This window comes from Eutrigla gurnardus (assembly GCF_963514095.1).
Source record: "Eutrigla gurnardus genome assembly, chromosome: 3".
Taxonomy (NCBI): Eukaryota; Metazoa; Chordata; class Actinopteri; order Perciformes; family Triglidae; genus Eutrigla; species Eutrigla gurnardus.
This window is the reverse complement of record NC_139917.1, coordinates 9,484,016-9,507,311: the sequence shown is the minus strand read 5'-3', so window position 1 is coordinate 9,507,311 and position 23,296 is coordinate 9,484,016.

The following is a 23,296-nucleotide window of genomic DNA, read 5'->3' as shown; positions in this document are numbered from 1 at the left end:
GATGAGGAGAGGAGGAGATTAGGCAGCTTATGGTCTAAAGAGCGGCGTCTGAGGAGGTGAGGTTGTCTCAAGAGTTGCAGGGCGAGAGGGGAGGGACAGAAAAGAAGTGAGAGAGCGATAGAGAGAGAAAGTCTGCAGGGGGAGGGTGTGCGAACAGGAATCCATTATGGCATCCAGGAAGCTTACTCTCTTCCCTCCTGCCTCCTGGACTCAAAACCATGTCTTCTGACACCCAAGCACACATGCACACACACACACACACACACACACACACACACACACACACACTCCCATAATGTAACTTTCCCTGAGGATTCTGTAGACCAATTCGCTGTATTGATTTTGATGGGAACCTGAGCAGCTGCTGAGAAAGACTCACTTTAGACCTAAGCTTTAACACAGAGACATGTCGAGCCACGCTGCTGCTGCTGCTGCTGTGTGTGTGTGTGTGTGTCGAGGAAAAAGAAAAAAATGAGGCTATCAGTGGCTCCTGTCCTATATGTGTGTCAGTCCATCTGAGCGCGTTTGAGTGTGTGTGTGTGTGTGTGTGTGTGCTTTTCCTCCACACCGACAATTGTATTAAAGTAGAAGTGAGACCCAGCAGTGTCTCTGTGTTAAGTGAAGTCAGTGCCATTTAAACAGGCAGATGTGACATTTGATACAGGCTGAAGCAAGCGGTGTGTGTCTGTAGGCAAACAGACACACGCTTGCAATCTCACCTCGACACATACAGCACACAGGAGTTATTTGCACATTTACAAATGTGATATTTGAGCTAAGGTTGAGGGATGAATGGAAATGGAAACGGAGACAGAAACTACACGTGTGATATTCCTCCACAAAGGCAGCATAAAAATAACTGCCACACAATCTAGATTGTTAATAGATTAGCATCTATTTTGGGACGTTTGAAAGAAGAAGAAACAAGAGCATTACTTTAAGCGGCCGAAGGGAGCAGCAAATTCATCCGTCACTTTTCAGAGCTGTAATGTGCTGAGACATGTGAGGTTTTTAAACTAATGTGCTGGTAAATAATGCAAATGTAGGGTGCTCATTGGTTTTCACCCAGAATGTTAAGTTGCAGCCCGGTCTCACTCCCGACTCATCATATACCAATGGTTGGTCAGCGGCCCTCGGTGTCTGATACCAACGCATCAGGCTTTTAACCAACTCCAATATAAACACGGCTGCATCATTATTCAGGAAGTAGAGCGGGTCATTCCTTGATCTCAGGGTTGGGTGATTCCATCCAGAGCTCCCCCTGTCCACATGACACCAAACTAATTGCTCCTGACTGGCAACTTAGATGCCATGTCTGCTGATGCGATGACACACGAAACACGACCATCAACATATAAGTACATACTTTGTTTCAGTGAAGTTTCTTTTTTTATTATAAGCTGCCGGAGACAGCAGATAAAAATCTACATGGTTTTACTGGCCCGCATACTTTCCTCCTCAGTCACACAGCACTAACCATGAGATTTCAACAAATTTGCTGCTTGACAAAACACTGCAGCTTAGCTTTTCTCTATGGGCAAGGCAGCCTCTTTACCTCATATGCCAAAAACGATGGTGTTGGATTCATGTCTGCCTCAACAGATTTCTTCGGACGTAAGCCAACTCCCCTGACCTTTTCCCTAGACTTTACACTGAGCATTGTTTCAACACGGTAAATCAGTTTACAGCCAGTCACGTGGTGGTAAGCACTAAATGACAAATAAATTAAGACCAAGATGCTTCCTGTTTTCCATCATATGAGTATGATAATATATATATATATATATATATATATATATATAATTCATCTGCACGCATTTGCTTTTGGCATAGGTGAAATTTCATTATGCGCTTGCACCCACCAGAGTGCCATATGGTGGCATTGCGAAGTCAGTGGTTACAGTGAGTTACATCAGACAGGTGAGCCAAACCAGTGAGCCAGCTGGAACGAAAACAGACCCTGACTTCATGTTGTGGGACTCTGCCAAACGATAAACTGAATTATACGACGAGTATTTTCAGCCCAGGCAGTGGATGAATTAAACCGCCACCATTTATGAAGCACGGAAGGCATTAAAACTATGCCTGATCATGTTTGGCCATCTTCATGTCATATCGGAAACAGGCCGACAAGAAGAGGTATCGGTGCAGGACTTAACTTACGGTTCCAGTTGATGCCCTCTGTATGACTCAGCCTCGGGGGCATGACAGAAGAAGAAGGTATCTCCTTCCTCTGCATGGTTCCATATTTACCGATATCTATTTTCCACCCCCCCCCCCCCCCCCAAAAAAAAAAAACTGAACTTGGCGAATTACCTCAGCACATCAAAACACCCAGCATTCCCATCTCCTCTTCTATTTCTTCCTGGGCGTTGTAAGACATTCTCATATAACCTTTACTCGTCACACTGCAGAGCTTCCGAAAGCGAAAAAGGAAAGAGTGCAGTCATGTCTGTTACCCGACTGGCCTGCCTGACTCCAGCAGTTGCAGTAATCCAGTCCAATAAACCTGCAATATGAGGCCGCTGTTAAAGATGACAAATGGTAAGAAGGGAATACGTTCTATTAATATAACATTAAAGACAATATGCTAAACTGAAGTGGAGCTGCCAGCAGCTGGTAGTCATTAGCTATTTAAATCATTCAGAAAGAATGCAGTGTTTCCCCTACCATTGTACAGGCCTGGCGGCTTGCCAGGCCAAGGAGACCTGCCGCCAGGCCAAAAAAAAAAATCAATATACCAAAAATAAGCCACCTATCGCGCGCGCTCCCGCTACGTTCTTCTTCGTGTAGCCTACTTTACGCGCTTGATGTTGTTCTGATGCCGTTCCGCCTCGTTAAACCACCACGATGTCGCTTTCTACTTTGAAAACACGGAAAGTTTACATTGTATTTTGATAAGCTGTTGCACTCTTCAGACTCGTGGTGTGAGCGGAACCGGACCGGTGCATTTATAAGAAAAATGCCGCTGTGTGTCGCCGGCCAAAATCCGCTTTCCTCGCGCTGCCTGCTCGCACAGATCCGCTTGTGCGCACATTCGCTGATGCAGGTCGAGTGTTGTCGAGAAATAAATGCAGAGACGGCGCTCCTTAAAAACAACATCAAGCCATGCGTGTGAAGTATTAGGACGTGATGACGTATGTACAACCGGCTAACGGGCCAAAGCCCGTTTGGGCTGGAGCCGAGGCACGCTACTGATCGTGCCCTTAGGCAGCCTATGTTAATAAAATAAGGATTGTTTTTGATAAGCTGTGGAACTCTGAGTTAACCTATTTCTACCTGAATTTCTATGAACTATTAGGCTGTTGAGTAAACCTATAGCTTATATTTTACTTGATAAAATAAGACAATATATGCACTCATATGTCGTTGTAGTGTTTTACAGTATCTGTAGCTATTAATGTGATGCTCCTCATTTTCCAGACATATTTTTCCGGCCCATAATTTTGCATCATTTCCATCAACCGGCACCTTAATAAGTCACTCTCTCCTTGTGATCTTGAATACACTCTGGTTGAACAAAAATGTTGAATGCAAATATAATAATTGCAGAATTGCAGACTGCTTGCTGTGCCACCTGACTTAATCCAACTGCACCAATACACCATCCCACACGTCTCGTCTGTTTAGGGTTTTTTCGGTGGGTACCACCGGGCCTGAAAAAAATTCTAGGGGAAACACTGGAATGTTTGTTAAAAAGAAATTTTGTGTCAGTTTAAAGTTTAATAACACTCACTCACAATCACTTAATAATCCAGCTCAGTGAGCTTAGAATTGATTCAGTAATCAATGTGGTATAAAGTCTGTTTATGCACCGTGTGAGCAGGTGCATACGGTACTGTAGACCTGTGCTTATTTTAAAACATCCCTTTATAAAAGTGCAGCCAGAGGCCGTCTCAGGTTCGATCGGAGTACAACATGTGTAACTGGCAACCATAAGCTGTCATGTTGTTAGCCGGGGTGTAACTGCATATTTGCATAGGGTTTTAAGAGGGTTGACAGGTTTTAAAGATGTCTCCCTTCTCTCCAATATAATGGGACGATATGGCACTTGGCTTGTGGGGCCCGAAGTCAGAAATCATAACCTGGTTAATGAAGATAATCCACAGACCCGTTTCTGTCTGTTCTGTGTCTACAAACCTAGCCAACCCACACCAACCTAGGCAGATAAATCTACTCTACTATCACCACACTATGTCTACACTGCAGCTAGGAGGAAAAACATGTCTTTTTTGGGTGACCTGTTCCTTATACATTGTGAATGTGATATGAACTGTGAATATGATGGAGAGGGAGAGCTGCAGGGGGCGAGTGAGGGAGAAATGTGAGTCAAAGATATTGTAAGAGGTGGAAAGAACAGGTGCATGTCGGTGGTTGAAAATCCAGGCAAAATGATTTGTTGCAGTTTGGACGGATAGGAATTGGCTAGTTTATCAACGCGGTCATCAGTTGCAGCAGCAGCGGTTGTGGCACACAGATCACGGAGGCAATAAAGTACTTTAAAACCCTTAGCGCCCAAATGCAGCAATTTGCATCAAAATTGGTACTCCTGTCTGAGTCATAACACATCCTTGAAACGCTGCGAAACTCGCTGGTCTGATCGTGGCGAGACACAAATGTGCTCCTTGGAGAAATTTAAATCTGCGATGGGTTAACTGATATCCTCTGGATGAAATTAGTATTATATTAGTAAATGACACTAAAAATATTATTTTGCTGCCACAAGCACAATTAAAGAACCTTGTAAGGCTACTTTTCATACATACATGTTTAGGTTTGTGCAGCTGACATGTGTTTGATGTAGATGGAATAGAAACATTTGATGTCAGCTTGTACCAGTGGAACTAAATGCAGCATTAACACAGCTGCAGACCCCACCCAACTGGTACGTTGTCACGTTTCAACCGGGCGCCTTGGAAAAAGTGACTAAGAGTGATTTGACAGGTGAGGGCAGTCATTCATTTTCAGGGGACATCCGGCATTGATCATGACGGCCAATGGATGTCGTCCTTCACCTCTGAGACAACCAATCATGTTCTCCTCTCAGTCACAAATGAATGAGTTTAGCTGTGATGAATGATATGGCCTCTTAATGGGACGCTCGCACGCCATTGGCTGAGTGTCACACAGGAAATCACCAATCACAGTGCAGGACTCTCTCATCTCCTCCCACAATGAGACACGGGTGAGTGAGTCAGAAAGATAAAGCAGGGGGGGATGGGGGAGAAAAAAAAACATGCTTTCTGAGAGAAAATAAGGAGAAGAGACAGAAACAATAAGAGTTTGGGCTATGAGTCTGGCACCAAATAATAGCCAGCAATGTTAGAAATAAAACAATTCAAATGCGCGCTAGCTAATGAGAGACGTCCCCTCAGCTGCTTCACTTTGTCTCTCCATAACACACACACACACACACTGTAACGGGCCGAGATCTTGTCCCGTTCACCTTTTGTTTTCCTTTTAATGATGTCATGCCCCATTCACGTGACATAGGATTAAAAAAGGATACATCATATCTGTCATGGTGGCGCCGGTAGCGAGAGGAGCAGTAGCAGCAGCAGCGGAACGCGAACAGAGTGACGTGTCCCACGTTTTAGCGTGCCCGTTGCGAGAAACGGCTTAAGCCCAAGTTATGCTTCCGCGTCGACACAACGCAAGGGGGCTTGCGGACCCCTTACGTCCAACGCAAGGGCCTGACGTGCACCTCCCAAAAATCCTAGACGCACGTCGAGGCGACGCAACGCCAACGCAACGCCAACGCCAACGCAACACCAACGCAGCGGCATTGGCTGTGATTGGTCCGCTAACTACATCCGCTGGAGACCGCTTTCCGGTTTCCACTCATAAACACCGCCATTTAAACTTTTAAAAGGCTACTTTTATTGTTTTCACCTCGTTTTATTGTTTGCACCTTCTCGCTTTTGCACAAAGAAATAAAACACCAAGTTCTGAAAAATTGTGGACGTTTAAAGCCGGAAAGTAAACAAATAGGCTATAACGAGGCTAACGACGATATACGTCAAGAGTCTCGGTCGGTCGGTCAGTCTTTACAAAAAACATTGCGCCCTTTACCGGTGTGGCATTGAATTGCATTTCGACACGTAAACCCAACGCAGAACCATCACGGTCTCCAAGCAACTGCGTGGCCGTTGCGTTGCCGTTGCGTTATCACTATGCGGAAGCATAATCAGGGCTTTAGTGTCCAGGAGTGGTAGTTAAACCCACGTCCGCCACGTTTGGCCGCCGGGGATTCCGCGATCATCAGTGGACCCAGCTCGTCCACCACGTTTGGCCGCCTGTGATCGTCGGTCTTCCACGAGCTCCGACTTTTTGACTGCCTAATGACTCTGACGGATACGTTTGACCGGTTGCCCCACCCGGCGTGTGTGAGTACCGACCGATCGCGTTTTGTTGGATTACTTTTGTTTTTCCTTTTTTTGTTCCTGGCTATTTTGGTTATTTTTCTTGTTACTTATTTTTGTTTGCCTCAAGATCGGATTTTTGTCTAAAAGAACTGAGATATGGACTCATTAAAGAATATTGTTTATTATTTATGGACAATTTAAATACACTTTTGAAAAGAAAACGAAAAAGCCTTGGTTGTATTCTGGTTCTTTATTCTTTGTGCTGGGTTCAGTTTGATAAATGTGTTAAATAAGGGGTATGTACCTATCACAAATGTATTATTAGGTACATATCCTTTGTGGGGGTTAAAATATTGTGTGACACAGACTTTTGTCAGGACATAGACACCTGACTGGCACCCCAGCATTAACCAAACCAGTCACACTGAAAAAGAAACCCGTCACAACACACACACACAAGCAGCATTGGCAGCTGGCATGATAGCTCTGAATAAATATGAATATTTCCATTCTTCTGCCTACATTTAAGTCTCAACTGCCACCAGTAGCGGCGCCAGAGTATTTTTTCTGGTTCAACTACGGTGGGGCTAACTCATACGGCGGTGGGGCTCAAATCAATGTCAGAATTTCAATGTGAATATATAACAACACCCAGTGGCGCTGCCAGCCGGAATCCAGTACGCACTGTGAGGACTTTTTTTGAAGGTGAAAAAAAAAATAGATGCTGCTGAACCGGGCCGGACGCAGCCGCATTTGAGAGGACGATCGTGCGTGTGTGCGCAATTACGCATAGCGTGTGTTGGCCCCTCTCCACTACACAATACAGCTCGGCTCTAGTCTCGTCACCTCTCTGCTGCTGAGCACTGTGGGCCGAGCCGATGCATGTCCCTCTCCCCGGGCCGGCAGAGTTATCATACCGTACTGTGCGTGTGTCCAAGCGTGTGTGTGCGTGCGTGGAGTGCTCACAAGCGTGCGCTTGTGTTTAGGGCGGGGATGGAGGGCACAAAAAAATATTTGCACCGGGGCCTATCACCATGATATACACTACTGATTTCACTGATACTGAAAACATTAGATTTTGTATTAAAAAAGTATTTTTCCTTTTGTTGTTGTATTTGCCGTTTCTGTGCGTACATTGAAATTGAATCCTGGCGGCGCCGCTGACAACACCCTCCCACAGCTATAAACACGCACACAGTGAGAGAGAGAGACAGAGACAGCGAAACGTGAATAGTTACGTTAACAGCCGGGACCCGAGTGGTCATCTTCCCCTGCAGGTGTCAACGGTGCGTCAGTAGTTTTATCCAACACGCCCTCCACCGCCATCTGTTGTTCCGTCCGACGACGTTTAAAAACAAATGTATCCATGATCAATTTTGACCAGCTTACTAACGTTAGCTTAACGTGAGTGACTATAAGCCGCTAACGCGAACTGCTAGAGCCAGGTAGCTTACAAACTAGTAGCCTACTGTCTCTGTGTCGAGCATACACTAAAAGCGGGCTCACATGAGTGACGTTGACGTACGGACAGTACAGTCTGTTAATGAACCCAGATCAGTGACAGTTGTCATCGCAGCTGCCTGAATGCCGTTACGACGTGACGTGACGTGCTGTTGAACTCCGCACTTTTCTTGGTTATTTTGTTGTTGTTTTTTTCTTGGTGGTTTTATGGTAGGGCTAACACAATTCTTGATGGGGCTATAGCCCAACCAAGCCCCTCCCTGGCGCCGCCACTGACTGCCACTGTGCTGTATACGTAATTGTGTGTGTTTGTGTGTATTCTCTTCATGTGGACGCTCTTTCTTCATTCAAAGAGAACCAGTGAGCTCATATGTGCAGTTTGTTTGTCGAGAGTACATATACAGTACGTGCCTGTAGTCCCAGTGCAACCAGCCGTGGTGTTTTATTCCATTTGAAGATGTTTACGCTGCCTGGTTAAAGTTTGATGAGAACCCTGCTAGTAAATGAACCCGGAGAGACGCATTGCGGAAAATACATAAGTCTGTGTTAATGCTGTTGAGCATTGTGTGTGTGTTTGTTAGCGTTGAGCAAGTGCAGGAGCGGCCGTGGCTGTCTGGGATCTGTGTGCAGCGTACGCATGTGCTTCGTCTGTGATCTGCGGCCCATGTTTGTGTGTGATTGTGTGTGTCGATGGTGGAAATGAGAGTGTGCATGATTGGCATGTAATTATCAGAGTGTCAGCTCAGTGATACTCTGCTGGGTCATTCATCCTCTGACTGTCATCGCTCCACACCCTCCAGGACTCCACTATCCTGAGAGTGAGTGCAAGTGTGTGTGTGTGTGTGTGTGTGTGAGAGAGAGAGAGAGAGAGAGAGAGACATGCCTCAACTCTAAAATTTGAAGTAAGAAAAGAAAAAGTGCAGAAGTCCTTAAAAAAACATCATGGGTGAAGTCCAGTATTACTTCAAAGCCGTCTGCTTCCTACACGCTGGGGCGAAAACTAACATTCGCTGTCGCTAATCTTAACTCGTATTAGGACTCAAATTTGACAAAGTCTGTGAAGTCACATCACACTGAATAAGAAATGATGGAAAATCCAAAGGCAAACTTGCACTAGCATAAAATACAGATCAATTACAGTTACGGAAAAGCATAGTGATGCTTCATTTTCATAGAAAGAGGTTTTTTTAATAGAACTTACAGCTGCTGAAAGAGGATGATGTGGAATTATGACATCCATGAAGGTTATGAAGCACTCATTTGCATATAAAGAAGAGGGGCAATTTAGTCTTGATAGATTTAATGAATCCATGTGAACTTCTTATTACCTACATCTATTTAACTGACTTCATCCCTGACTCTATTTGCATTTGTTATCATAGAGAAATGTTTTAAAGAAGAGTTTTTGTTTTTGTTTCAAGCCCACAGGATAAAACCATCCCCATGAGTCGTAAAGCTAAGTGGATGAAACTGGATGTAACCCAAAACCCCCAACATTTTAGACAAATGAAACCAAAAATGGCTGCCAGAATGAAACCCACCTTTTAAGTAGTTTGATGCAGCACTTCCACTTCCAAGAGCTTCCATTATTCCTACTGCCTTGCTAAAAGCAATCGTTATTGCTGTTAAAATTGGGTCAAAAGGAATTGTGGTCAAAGCCACTCAGTAGTCGTGAAGTTTCACTGTTGAGGTTCTGCACTTTCCGGACATGAATGCTGTAACTGCACAACCCTGCCTTTCCGTCTCCTCTCGTTCTCAATCTCGTTGTCATGTTTTCACTATGGAAGTACCATTCAAGCATTTATGATTTCTGCTTCATTAACGTCAAGACTTGAGCTGGAAAATAAATTGACTAGTATGCCTGATCATGTGAGCATGTTAATGCGCTGAGAAAATCCGCACGGCAACAGAAAAAGGGAATATTTACCTGCCAGTCAGAATGAGTGAATTTAGTGTTGCTGAAAACTTCAGATCCTGCAGTATTTCTGGTGATAAAAAAAACAGTGTTTTTGCTGTTCAGTGCAATTCCTCAAGCAGCCATCAGCACCTAAACTGTCAAAATCAGGAACACGAGAACGTCATAGAGCTGCGTCAATAATCTAAACGCATCGGGAAGCATCGGAGGGAATGAACTGTTCGTTTGCTGACAGATGTGCAATAATGACAAAGCAATCATGACGAGCGTGACTGCCGAATCATGCATTTAGCCGTGTAGCTCGCCATCAGCAAAAAAAAAAAAAAAAACGCAGAAGGAAAAGCACTTAGGAAGTCGTTTGTTGCTATTTTTTGTCACATTTGCAAATAAATCATTTTGGTTTCTGCAAACTAGCCATTAATTGCAGTTGAAGAATGCCACTCGCTTGTTCTGATACGCACCTGTGAAGCAACAGAATGATAAAAAGTGGAAAAAAAACACTGTGACTCATTGCTGTTACCTTTCATGTACCGAACAATCAACCCGTCGCGAGGGTTTGTGAACTGTTAAAAGAATTTTTCCGCAAACGAATAAATTCACCCAAGGAGGAGATCGGAGACATAAGTAAAGTCGACATCTGACTTTAATCTTGTACAAGAGGAGCAGTTACAATGCAACAACGTGTGAGGATGCTACAGAGGAAGTGCTCAAATCATTGTTGTGACTTGAGTCTTTTAAAGGCACAGGAGATGATGCGTCATTGACAGTTAACCTTCATGCAGAACAAGACATCATGACTACCAGGCCTCTGATAACATTTAGGTCAGCAATGGGGATACTAAAGTAATAAACAGTTCAACACATAAAGCTGTAACCTGAACAAAGAAAACTTTAAGACATGAGGTTATACAAAATTCTTATAACATTCCCTCCTGTTTATGCTTATCTCAAGCATAATCATTAGTTAAATTTTGTGGAGGGTGAGAGCGTCAGGCAATTTCTTAGCAACTTCAGTATCCATCTTTACATTCGGGCAGGGAAATTCTCTCACGGCCCCTCTGCCTACAGGTGACCGCCCTATGGTACTCCAGTCCAATTGGGAAAATACAGTGATTCAAAACAGAGTTATACATAGCCCATCTAGTAAAACTGACCTCTAGTACTTTAAAGTTTAATAGGAAGGAAGAATAGAAATCAAACAAAACTGTCCAACGCGGGCTGGTCAACCCATCGATCCCGTTAGTTGAACCTGACCCTGCCTAGGAAATCTCACCCTGGACTCGTGGAAAACAATAAAACATTAAAAACTTCCTTCCATCATGTGATTAACATATATATATATATATATATAGAGAGAGATATATATATAGTGGAGATAACATCCTTCTCTTAGGCTACACTCGTAATGCTTATCAGTATTTTACATCTTCTTTTTGGGATTTTCTGTAAATACATCATTGTGCTGTGGAATTGATGTTTTTATTTTTGTTTAACCTCTCCTTACAGCAGCGGCCCGCATGCGGGCCGTTTTGCACTAGTTTTCCCATTCATTCCGTTTAATCGCATATTATAAATGCGTCTGCGTCATATTACACATCATTTGAAAGCTACGAGTCTCGCAAATCGAACAAAGTAAGCCGTTTTAGGCTCACGGAAAACACATCAAAAGCAAACACAGCATGTGTGCAAGGAGTGCACAGAAACAAGACCAGCGTTCCCTACCTTTCGAGCTGTCTGGATGTCCAAAATCAACAGGAAGCATGCTAATCCTTATATCCAGAGAACGGTAAGAGTCCAACGAACAAAAGTAGCCACTTCATTTAGTCCCACGAGCACGCTAACTCCGGTAGTCATCCATAACACGCCATGTGTTGACGTTGTGAGTTTCTGAACAAAAGATTGTTTAGTAGGCTTGTTTGGAATCAAGCATGCGCATGCATTTGCCTCGCAAAACAAGGCATTCTGGGAAAAAAACGTCACAAATGCTGTTTTTTTTTTTTTTTTAATTAAACTTTATTAATAATTATTATACATATCAAAAACTGTCGAGCCAGGGGAAGAGAGAAAATAAATAAAGGTATAAATATACAAAGAGAGAGAAAAGGAAAAAACAATCATATTAATTAAATAAAAACTTATGCAAAATAGAGTTTGTTTTTAAAGCCTTTGGTAATTGAAGTCCATTGATGTCGGTGCTGTATTGATACAATTCCTGCAAAAAAAGTGTACAATTTGGTTTGCTGTTAGTCCATTTCTTTTTATGTATGTGAAATTTACCTATATATAAAACAAGTTGTACAAAAAAAATAAAATCATTTTCCATTTTGTTATTTTCAAAGTAAAACAAAATGTCCTTTTCTTGTAGTTTTAGTGAATGCCCAGTTTTGTTTTCAATAAACTTTTGTACATTTAACCAAAACATTTGACAATATAAACAATGAAAAAATAAATGTGTTATAGATTCATCAAACAAACCACAGAAATCACAGGAATACTCAATATCAAGTTTAAATCTTTCTAGTGTTATTTTTGCTGGATATATTTTATGTATAATTTTGTAAGATACTTCCTTGATCTTGTTATTCAGACAAAATTTATTACTAATCAACCACATTTTTTTCCAATCCACTTCTTTATAAAGAGACTTCCAAAAAAAAAATAGCAGAAGGAATAGATACATTTATCAAAAGGTTCCTGATGTATTTATTTGTACATTTGTGAGTTGTGATATCAACATTCCCCAGAAAAATATTGTTTATAGGAGCTGTCCTATAATGATCAGTTGTATAACCAAAAAGAAGTTGCAACACATTCCTGGGGATAGCATTAAAGATTACATCATACTCTTTTGACGTAACTTCTATACTAAATTTAGAAATAAATTCTTCATAAAGTAATAACTGACCATTAGTTTTCATGAGTTGTAAAACTAATTTAATACCATTGTTGATCCAGTTTTTGTTATACAAAGATCTATTTTCATATTGAATACTCCTGTTGTTCCAAATGTAATAGTTTGTAGGTGAAAAATTGTGTTTGTACACCATTTTCCAAGCCAGCAGAGCTTGCTTGTGAAAATTGGCTAACTTCACAGGTAATTTATCAGGGTTATAATCACATTTTAGCAAGAATTTGAGACCTCCAATTGAATTAAAAATGAATTTAGGGAAAGAATTCCAAATATTATCATCTTCATTAATAAATTTTGTTAGCCATTTAATTTTAAAAGTATTATTTAATGTTTCAAAACTTAGGACTTCCAGGCCTCCATTTTGTCTTGTGTTACATAATATCTCTTTTTTTAGATAATGACATTTATTTCTCCATATAAAATTGAATAAAATTTTATCAAGATTTTTATATATTGTATTACACAAACCCAAAGTCAGAGACAGAGGCTCGTGACACCCCTTCTGTCACGCCGGTGAGGTAATGTCTCGTCTTGGGTTTGTGTCTTGTCACTTCCTGTCTTATTTTGAAAATAACTCCCTTCTCGTTTCAGGTCACTTGCCCTTCCTCATGTGTTCCCTGGTCTTATGTCATCCCTGGTCCCTGATTGTTGTCACCTGTTGCTCGTTATCCCTCTGTGTATTTAAGTCTGCGTCTCCCGTTGTCTTGTGCCAGTTCGTCCTGTTTCTCGTCACGTCACGTTCCGCGTCACGTTCCATGTCACCTTCCACGTCACCTTAAGTTAAGTTGGTATTTTTGTAGTTTTGTTTGTAGCCTCGTTTTGTTTCCTCCCGGTGGAGTGATTTTGTGTTTATACTTTTTATGTCAAGAATAAAAGCCTTTTTTTACACTGCCCCTGCATTTGGGTCCTCCCTCCTTGCCTGGTACATGACACCTTCAGCCTTGGAAAGTAAAACTCGGCCATTTAATGAAAGATCTCTCATTAACCACATGTTAAATTTCTTTTTAATTTGTTCAACAATTGGGTCGAGGTTTGAGTTGTTACGGAATTTTTCATTTTTATTAATCACAATACCCAAATATGTGAATGTAGTCTTTACAGGAATACCATTTATCTCCAACAAGTCACATTCTTTAAGTGGAAACAACACTGATTTACCTAAATTTATTTTAGTCCCGATACCTTGGAAAACATCTCTATACATTGGACTGCTTTGGCAACTTCATGTTTATTCGATAAAAAAATTGTAGTATCGTCAGCAAGTTGTGATAATTTAAATTCTCTATCTACTGCCATAATACCATTAAATGAAGCTTTTTTTTTATGTGTGTAGCCATAATTTGTGTGACAAGAATAAATAAAAAGGGACTTAATGGGCAACCTTGTCTTATACCACGGTTAATGTTAAATCTTGGAGTAGTGCCATGGGCCAGTCCAATAGAGCTGTTGCAATTTTTATAAAGTGTATTGACTGCTTTTAAAAACCTTTCACCAAAACCAAAGCTGTGTATAGTTTTGAACATAAATCGATGACTTATTGTATCGAATGCTTTATAAAAATCGACAAATAAAAAAATAAAATCATCTAGAATAAAATCTTTATAATCAATCATGTCCAAAACTAAACGGATGTTATTACGTATATTTCTGCCAGGCATAAAACCTGATTGTTCCTCGTCAATTATATCTTCTAATCCTAGTTTTAATCTTTTAGCAAAGATCATAGCATAAATCTTGGCATCATTATTTAAAAGGCTAATTGGTCTCCAATTCTCGATACTTAATTTATCTTTTTTTGGTTTAGGAATCAATTTAATAAGCCCTTGTCGAAGAGTAGGTGGTAATTCTCCTTTGTCTATGGCTTCTTCGAATACAGCAACTAAGAACGGGGCTAAGTTTTTGACAAATGTTTTATAAAATTAATTTATCAGACCATCACTACCAGGAGACTTGTTGTCTTTAAGGGAACCAATACACTTCTGAACTTCAATCAAATCTATCTTCCGGTCACAGGTTAATTTAAATCCTTCATCAATACTTCTGATGTCATTTTCAATTCCTTTAATAAATAAATCAATGTTATCTCCACTTTCATTATCATTAGAATATAATCTCTGATAGAAATCAGCAACATGTTGAGAAATATTTTTTTTGTCTTCACAAATCTGGTCATTAATTTTAAGTTTAGATAGGGAAGAAACTTCATAGTTCCTTTTTTCTAAATTAAAAAAATATTTTGTGCACTTTTCCCCTTGTTCTAACCTTGTTCTGGACCTAATAAAGGCACCTCTGGCTTTTTCTTCATACATTTTGTCTAATTTGAGTTGTAGAGCTGCTAATTCTCCAAGTTCCCTTTCAGAAAGACCTACTTTTTCAGATAATCTAATTATTCCTGTAATTATTTGGGTTTCATTCTCTCTTTTACTTTTAGCAATTTTCTTCCCAGTGATTATAGCTAAATTCCTAATCTCAAATTTCATTAATTCCCAACACTTTCCAAAATTGTTTAATGTATTAGCTTGTCTCCAATATTTTTCAATAATATCCTGGGTATCCTTTTTAAATTGTTTGTTCTGTAATAGTGTTTTATTTAATTTCCAGTAATCCCTATTGGAGTTACTTTTTAATAAAGCCATGTTGACCTTAATCATAACAGCTTGGTGATCAGTGAAAACCGCGGGCTCTATTATAATTGATTCCACTCTATTTTCAATGTCTGAGGAGATCATCCAAAAGTCCAAACGAGATAGTTGAGATTTGTCCTTGTTTGACCATGTATACGAGTTTTGGTTTGGATTTTTGTGTCTCCAGATATCAATGAGGTCCATACTACTACAGATATTGACTAATTCATTCCCTACTTTGTTCTTTGGGGGCCATCTGTCCATGGAATCATCCAACACTGTATTGAAATCACCTCCCCATAATACCTTGGCAGTAGGAAATGTTAATAATAGTTGACTTATTTTACCTTCTATTGTTGTAAACAAAGTTGTGTTATTTTGTTTATTGTTATAGCCATATATATAAGTGATGACAAATTGAGAATGGTCAATGTCCACAAGAAGTATTAACCACCTACCATTTTTGTCCGAGAGATGTTTAATTATTTTGCCTTTAAAATGTCCCTGTAATATAGCGACCCCTGCTGACCTGTTACTTCCAAATGATAACCACACATGTTCCCCCCATTGATTCCTCCAAAACGCAACATCTGCTTCTGAAGCATGGGTTTCCTGAATAAAATAAAAATCAGCACCTTTGTTTTGACAATACAAAAATAAACACTTTCTCTTTAACACGTTTCGAATACCCCTGGCATTTACAGAAAGAATGGAAATTGACATTAAGAACACGAACAACCCAGAAAAAAAAACAACTTTAACCAATCGTTAGTTTTTCTTCTCAACTGTTAACTGTACCTGCAGGAAACACTGCACTAATAAACCTTATTGCCATATTGATAACTCGTGTACTTCATAAAGCTATAAACATATTGGAATAAAAGATTCCAAAACATAGCAGTACACTTTACTTCCGCTTACATTGTACTTTACCTGTCACATTATTTTATTTCTTTCCCATTCACAAACGCCCTGTTTCCAACAAAGTAGGCCTTGTCACCCCTCTTTCTTGCTTCTTCCACTGTTGGCCATAAACGACTGCGTGCGTCTCGGTTAGCTGCTGTCAAATCCTCTTTGAAGTGGAGTCGGTGGTTCTTCAGGTAGTTGTTAGCCTTAGAGCCTTTCCATAGGACATCTCTGGCCGTCCTGGATAAGAACCTGATGATCACTGGTCCTTTCCTCCATCCTTTGGTCTCCCTATTCTGTGAACAACGTCCACCGCTGCTACGACCAGCTCAGCCTCCGCGACAGGTAGCACAGCTCGACAGATGTCCTGGACTTGAGATTTGATGTTGGTATCATCTTTTTGGGGAACCCCGTGCAGTCGGAGATTATGCCGTCTACTGTAGCGGTCAGTCTCATTCACTTTCTGCTCCATCTCGTTCACTTTCTTCTTAAGCAGCTCACAAGAGTTTTTTAGAGCTACGTTTTGTTTTTTTAAGTCGACAACTTCTTGATGACAGAAATCCAGTGACTTTTTCAAACCGTCAATTTGGACGGTGTTGTAGTGGACAGCTTTATCCGTTTGGTCTGCCCTTTCATTTATCTTCTCGGTGACAGCTGAGATTATTGTGTTTTGTAGCTCGAACAATGACGGTTGCTCTTGTGACTCATTCCTGCTGCTTTTGCTTTTTTTTGCAGTGTGCTTCGTTGGAGTGTTCGGAGAAGAAATGCATTCGTCCCCTGAGTCAGCTCGGCAGGCATAAGAGTGCATGTCTTTAATGTTTCGTTTGTTTTTAAGAGCAACCTCCATATTTTCGACCTGGGACAATTCATCTTCACCGGAGTTTTCCATCTTTAGCTTGCGGCTAATGCTAGTTCCTCTTCAATTTGTTATGAATGTGGTTCTATAAATAGACAGTTTGTGACGGTTTTTAATTCCTTCAAAGTGTTTTCTCACCTCGGTTGGCAATAAAAGAGTCCAAAAGAAAGTTTGTGCAGTATTTCCTACATGGAACCGCGGACACCGTTAAAATACGTCTGGTCCTGTCGCCATCTTGATTCGACCTCGTCTCACAAATGCTGGTGATAACTTCCCTTTGCGACATGTCACATGACTTTAAAAACTTGCGGTATCTCCAGGGTACCTCCCTTCGCATGCTTTTCTCTGCAGATGGTCTGAAATAAGTGCGGACATAAGACACTCCCCTCAACGTTGCCCTAGTTGGTTAGAATTATCACGTGGTATTTCCCACGTGAGAAAATTCCTCAGCCTCCGTCAACAACGGGACTTCAAATGCCTCGGCTTGAGTTCGTCAGCGACGAAGAAAGCCAGCGCCACTGGGCAGGCCATATTCTTTGTGCAAAGTCCGTGAAGTTTCCCCTGGCGCGATAGTTTTTGTTATGTATACAATTATTAATAAAGTTTAAATTAAAAAAAAAAAAAAAAAGGTCCGTGAAGTGCACCTGTGTCCGACTTGACTTGGTGAGAACTTGGCGTGTTTATGACGAGTTCCGGCGGATCCTCTCAAGTCTCGTGCATGCATCGGCGCAAATGCATGCGATCCGAAACGCGCCCATAGCTAGATATCGCTATTTGATCACGGGCTAACAACAACACTTCGATTTCCGGATCCGCTAGCTTCTTGGCGACAAAACAAGCCCCCTTCCACGATTCTGCGATCCGGATTGGCTGAAAAATCTGTCCATCAAGAGAGCCAGTGCGTCACTGCCTCTCGGCTGACCAACCACGAGAATCCCCAGGCAGAGAGCCAATAGGCAGAGGAGTACATTTTTGACTGACAGGTCTTATAGCCAATGAGCTTACGATTCCAGCGGTATGTTACATGAGGGGAGGGGGCTTGAGGCTGAGAGCGCAGCAGCTCAGAAAGGTCAGACTGTGACCTGCAGATATGATAGTTATGCAGCGTCTCATTACAGAAGGCTGTTATGTACAAAAAACATAAAAAAAAATGTTGGTTTTATTAGTAGTAGTTGTAGAACTGGTGAAATAAACAAAAAAAAGTAGAATTATATACCTAAAAATACCCATAATCTCACCTGGAACACTTGTTCCAGATGCAGCTCCATCTGACATTGCCCTACAACACTGCACTTGCAAAGCTCATTTTTGGGTGTCTTTTTATCTACTTTCTACCAGTTTTTGGTCAGGCTTGTGGCTGTGGCTTCATTCAACTTTTAGGCCTATAACAGCCCCAGCTAACTTGTTTCATTCAAAAAGAAAAATAATTTAGGCGAGGCAAAAAAATTGCAATTTCCAGCTGCAGTAACTCAGTGTCAGTAACACTTAGAGTAAATCTGACACTTGCAGAAGAAAATTCAAAGGGTTATCTTTCAGGAATGCTCAGGTTTGTGCCTGTAGTCATAGGGGTTCAAAAACAGTAACCATTTTACTTTGGGTATGTCGTTTTCAGCCTTTTCTTCAAAAATAGGACGGCAAAGCAACGGGTTTAAACTACTAATCATAGAAATCCTCCAAGTCCCCGCACATGTCCTCAGCTTCCAGATCACCTGGAACTTTCTGCTCACCTAGGAATCTGGAAGCACACTTCACAGGGGTTATTTCATCGTCACTGTAATCTGATAGATATGATGTTGCATCACCTTTATCCTCATCATACGGCACTCTGGTGTACAGTAACATCTTGTTCATGGCAACGTCAATCAGCCTCTGAACTAAGTCTCTCGGGAATGGAACACAACAACAACACAACGTAGTCATAATTATGGTCATTATATTTATGGTTATCAAAACTGATTGTATGAGCCCTGACCACCTCCCAAACATGTTCTCCATCCATGAAAAGTAAGGGTGATCGTCAATACCTGAGTTTTCTGCGAACTCCTCGGATAGCGATGTCAAACCTGCCAGCTCCCTAGTCCCACTGCTGTCAGGAGCGGTGTTATTGGGAATGAAGGTGCAACACATATCCCCAAACATCTTACACACGCCTCCCTTCTCGGCCAGCAGTATGTCCAGCGCCAGCCGTTTCTGCCATGCCATGAGAATAGTCCTATCTAATTGTATAGATAACCCCTTGATGCTGTCTCTGACATAATTGATGAACCTTAGTTGGTTATAATACAAATAGTTAATCCAATCAATTGTTAATGTTGGTCTAAGTGTCTTACCACTGCAGAACCACCAGATGTCCGCCCTTTTCACAAGTTGTCTTCTCACCCATGCATCCTGCACACCCCAGTCTCCTGCTGATAACTTCAGGGTTAGATTACAGGGAGCCAAAGTTCCTACACTAACCGTACCTTCTTCTCTAGACAGACAGGTGTAGTTGCCGTCATATGGCTCAAACCAGGGTGGCCGCGTATAAGTTGGCACAGGGGGAAACAAGTTTATAGTGGTGCAGTTCCTGTCAGCGGGTAGAGACACAAAGTTATACAATTTGCGGTCCGATTTCTCTTTTAGCTCTTAATTTGGCTGGTGTTGAATTAGCTAGCGTTGTATTGGCTAGTGTCGAATCTACAATCAGTGATTCAGCTGCGGTGCGATTGTTGTTGCCATTCGATTGTTGAGACTGAATTTCGTGTACCCAGAGTATCGGAACTACCACTATCAATGCTACCAGACTGATTAGACACAGTGTTCCTCTCATACCGCATCCCGTCCTTCGAAACGGATGCCACAGTCTATCTGCCATGGTGTGGTGATTTTACTTATCGGTCTCCTCTGGAGTGCTGTATGCTCTCTTACCGTGTGTCAGATGAACCCACGTTCCTCTCTCAGCGATGTGGACTGCTGTCAGTGTAGATAGCAGAACCTGATATGGACCTTCCCAGCGAGGAGATGACCAGTGATACCAATGATAGCTGCAATGAAAGTTTAGTTGAATGTTAGACATTTCTGATAATTTAGCCATGACTTGGTTTCTGAAATGTGGACCGTTATCACAGTAAATTGTTTCTGGGAATCCGAATCTTAGTGCAATAATAGTAGCAAGGGTTTTTGCTACCACTATAGCGTCGTTTGTTGCTGTTGGTGTGATTTCAACCCATTTTGAAAACATATCTCCTATTACTAGACAGTATTTCTTCCCCTCTGATTTGTTTAGTTTGATGAAGTCCATGCATATTGTTTGGAAAGGATATTCAGCTTTCAGGAATGCTCCTCTTTTAGGTCTCATTCTTCCTTGCGAGTTGTGCTTGGAGCAAATCAAACAGAATGTACAAACATTTTTGGAATGTAATGTAATTTTGGAATCCATATGTTGTAAAACATTTACCTATCATTGCCACCATAGATCCATAGATCCCTCCTGTTGAGACATGGGTAATTCCATGGCTCAAAATAGCCGCAAATCTATAGAGGGTTTTAGGAAGGATGGGCTTACCCTCAGGTCATCTCCAGATGGCATCATCTGTTTGTTTTGCTCCTTTGTCCAGCACAGTGATTTCTCAGTGTCTTGTGTTTTGGCCTGCATGTCCTTCAAGATATCATGGTCAATGTGTTCTGTGTCCGTATCAGCTACAAAAAATGTAATCTGAACCCCGTCCCTCTGTTGCTGCACGTTTACAGACTGCAACTGCTTTTGGTAGGAGAATAGCATCCAATAAAGTTAGTATCAAATCTTTGTGTTGAATAGCTTTGCCTGTAGATGTTACCATGCCTCTGTTTTTCCCCTGTTGTGTGAAAACATGCAGTGTGGAGAATGCATACTGGCTATCTGTGTAGACTGTGATAGCTTTCCCTTCCCCCAATCTACATGCCTCCGTCAAAGCTACTACTTCTGCTGCCTGTGCTGAGAAATGTGATGGCAAAGGTGAGGATTTCGACACCCTCCCCTGTGTCACCACTGCATAGCCACTGGCATTCTTGCCATCTGGATTTTTCCTGCAGGAACCATCAACAAACATTGTTATGTCTGGATGTGTGAGTGGTGTATCAGTCAGGTCTGCTCTCGGTAAAACAGTCTCCTCAGTTTTAGCTAAGCAGTCATGTTTATCACCGTCTTGTTCGTGTGGCAAAAGTGTGGATGGATTCAATGTGTTGCAGCGTTGGATTGTTAAATGTTGCTGCGCCATTAGTATTGTCATACAATTGAGATGCCGTGCTGGTGACATGAAAGCTACTTTGTTTTGCATCAGAAGTACAGAAACCGCATGTAAACCCTTCAATGTCAATGGATGAAACAACACGAGTGAAGCTGAACTTTGTACAGCAATAGCTGCTGCCTGCACTGCCTGTAAGCATGGAGGCATAGCTCTGGCTATGGGATCGAGTTTAGAAGAGTAGTAAGCTATCAGTCGTAGTTTTTGTCCAAAAGGCTGTATTAGAACGCTGGTCATGAATCCTTGTCTCGCGTCACATGTTTGGATGAAAGTGTTTTTGTAGTCTGGGAGTGCTGATACTGATGTGCTCACTGAAACCTGTTTTAGTTGTTTGAAGGATTGTTCTGCCTCTTGTGTCCAAATAATATTATCCCCGGCTGCCATAGATTGATCATAGATTACACTCTGCAGTAGTTGTGCTAATTCAGCATAATTAGCAATCCATTACCTGCAAAAGCCTGTCATGCCTAAGAATGACATAATTTGCTTTGTGACCTTGTTCAGCTAAAAACTTCAGCAGTGCCAGAGTGTCTATTTTACAGTCAGCTTGAGTTTTTGACGCTATCAGAATATCATCAACATACAATAGAATTTTGGTGGGTTAAATTTGGCTAAATTTGATGACATCGCCTGTGTGCTGTATGTGTGTGTGTATGTGTGTGTGTGTGTGTGTGTGCCAGTACGACCTGTCCGTTGAGATAGCCACGCAGGTGATGATTCTCGGTTCCGGGGAGATGAGTCTCGATGCCGTCTGAATGCTCTGCCTCTTGCCCCTCCTCCTCGTCCTCCTCCGGACCTGCAGTCTCTCACCCAATGTCCAGTTTTAGCAAACATCGTTCTCTCGACCTGCACCCCTCCACGCCCCCTCCTCTCCCTCCTCCTCCTCTCCGCCATCCACCCCGCTTTCTCGGTGCACCCTCTCGGTAAAACACATTGCAATCACTCCTCCAATCATCATCATCAAAACAAAGTAGTCACTTATCTCCTCCTTTCCCTTGTTTCTGTGTATGTGATGAAATAAGAGGATTGAATGTCTTACCGCTACAGGTTTTACCCCCCTTGTTCTGCGTCCCATGGGTGCCCTGGTATTTGCGGAGCGGAGGCTTCTGGCGGTTCGGAGGAGGCCGGAACATGTGCCGGCCTGGGGTGGAGTGGAGGTGGCCGCAGATGAGGCTGATCCGGGTAGGGGGAGGCACAGGCGTCGGACCCAGAGGGACTCCGTCATCATCTCTCCGTTTTTCTCGGCGAGAATAAAGAACAAGACAAAGATTAGAACTTGTCTGTTTGTGTGCTTCTTTTTCTTTTCTCTCCTGCTCTAGTCTAATTTCCTTATCTTCCTGCTCCCAATCTGTTAGTTTCTTCCACATTTAGTCTTCCACGAAACCCATATTTGGTTTTCCACAGCATGACAGCAAGATATTTCACATTGTCTTTATGTTTTTCCTGCATATACTTTGAATCTCCTGTATACTCACCTTCCGTGTTCCGGCCGCAACACGAATGGCTGTTACCCATCTTTATTTTATTTATATCTAGTTCACTCTATTCTATTTTATTCTATATAGGTTGTATATATACTCACGAACAAATATAATAATAAAAAAAACATACACAGCAAAAACTCACAAACCTTATATATATACAAACGTGCACAGCAAAAAACTAATGTAATGGCGCCAGAACAGAGAAGAGTCTGGACTTTGCTGAGCGACATTTGTTTGATTTCAGCGATGGTGGTACCAGCCGGCCAGCTGAGGTAGAGGAGCGAAGTGCTCACTTCGGGGCATGAGGTTTGACCAGTGTTTGAAGGTAGACAGGTGCCATTCCATTGATGGCCCTGAAGGCCAGTGTCATCGTCTTGAATTGGATGCGTGCTGCAACAGGGAGCCAGTGGAGGTCAAGGAGGAGGGGGGTCACATGGGAGAATTTGGGTAGATTGAAGATAAGGCGTGCTGCAGCGTTCTGGATACGCTGCAATGGTTTAATCGCAGAGGCC